Source organism: Egretta garzetta, unplaced genomic scaffold, assembly GCF_000687185.1.
Source record: "Egretta garzetta isolate BGI_Z169 unplaced genomic scaffold, ASM68718v1 scaffold2248, whole genome shotgun sequence".
In the NCBI taxonomy this organism is placed as follows: Eukaryota; Metazoa; Chordata; class Aves; order Pelecaniformes; family Ardeidae; genus Egretta; species Egretta garzetta.
The window spans coordinates 18,841-20,162 of NW_009260655.1; the positions used below are offsets into that span (position 1 = coordinate 18,841).

The window sequence follows — 1,322 nt, forward strand, 5'->3', positions numbered from 1 at the left end:
CCATGCCCGCAGGCAGCCCCGGGGCTGTTCTGGGGGCCTCTGCCAGCCCCGCAGCCGGCAGGGAGGGGGCTCTGGGGCGGCAAAAGAGATGGAGATGCTGGGGGTTGAACCCAGGGCCTCTTGCATGCAAAGCAAGCGCTCTCCCGCTGAGCTACATCCCCTCCACGCAAGTGGGGCTGGGGGGACTTCCCCAGCCCCACACAGCTCACCCAGCTCCGCTCCAAGGGCCCCCAAACCACACTGTCGGGGGCTGCAGTCCACCGTCCCCGTTGCCGCTTCTAAGCCACTTCATGCTGGCTGTGGGGACCTGCCCACCCCAAACACTCTGCCCATCCCTGCTGCCCTCCCACCACCCTGGGCTGGGGCCACGCACACCAGTGGTGGCAGGCAGGTGCCCCAAAGGAGAGCTTTGTCCGGGAGTTGAGCCTGGGACCTCTCCCGCACACTGATGGGGAATCATACCCCTAGACGGAGGATCCGGGGTGGTGCGGGAGGTCAGGCCCCCCCCTGCTTCAGCTGCAGTACTCCGGGAACTGGTTGGGGCGGGATGGGACCCAGGGTAGCTCTTTCTGAGTGCGACGGATGTTCCCAGCTGGGAGGTCCTCCTTGCTCTGTCCTGTCTGCGGGGCTGGCACCTGGACGTGGCCACGGGCTGTAACTGCCCTGGCTCCAAAGGCCATGGGTCCAAGAGGGCCGAGGTGGGCAGGAGGACCCCTGAGTGGAGACAGCTTTCAGGCAAGGGGATGTAGCTCAGTGGGAGAGCGCTTGCTTCGCATGTAAGAGGCCCTGGGTTCAATCCCCAGCATCTCCAGCTCCTTTTGTCTCCTCTCTAGAATCATAGAATCGTTTAGGTTACAAAAGACCTTTAAGACCATCAAGTCCGACTGTTAACCTAACACTGCCATTGTGGGAGGCTGAATAGCCCGCTGTCTCAAAGCTTGCTCCTTTGTGTGCCGATCTGTCCCTTAGCACCCTGTCTACCCATCTTTTAAATACCTCCAGGGATGGTGACTCAACCACTTCCCTGGGAGCCCATTCCAGTGAGCAGTGCCTACCTGCCCACAGGGCACCGGGCAGCACCAGCACTGGTGGGACCCTTAAAGCGTGGGAGCAGAACCCTGCCCCTGCTCAGCAAGAAGAAAGCGCGCGAACAGAGCCCGCCAAAAGTAAATCGTGTGAGGGTGTGTGCATGTGCTGGACTGTCCTCTGTAAAAAAGGCCGCAGTCTCCGACCTCGTGGGAGATCACCCACCACCACAGACCCCAGAAGCATGGGCCCCCGGCATGCCTTGGATCCATGGTGGTGACTGTCTGCTCTCTTCT

General features: G+C 61.6%; 2 non-coding genes across 2 annotated transcripts; one reads left to right on the top strand and one right to left on the bottom strand.

Annotated features, from left to right (window-relative positions):
* Positions 1-89: 89 nt before the first annotated feature.
* Positions 90-161, bottom strand: TRNAA-UGC. The gene has a single exon. It is a non-coding gene; the product is annotated as a tRNA-Ala (tRNA).
* Positions 162-739: 578 nt separating this feature from the next.
* TRNAA-CGC lies at positions 740-811 on the top strand. Its single transcript has one exon. It is a non-coding gene; the product is annotated as a tRNA-Ala (tRNA).
* Positions 812-1,322: the final 511 nt, after the last annotated feature.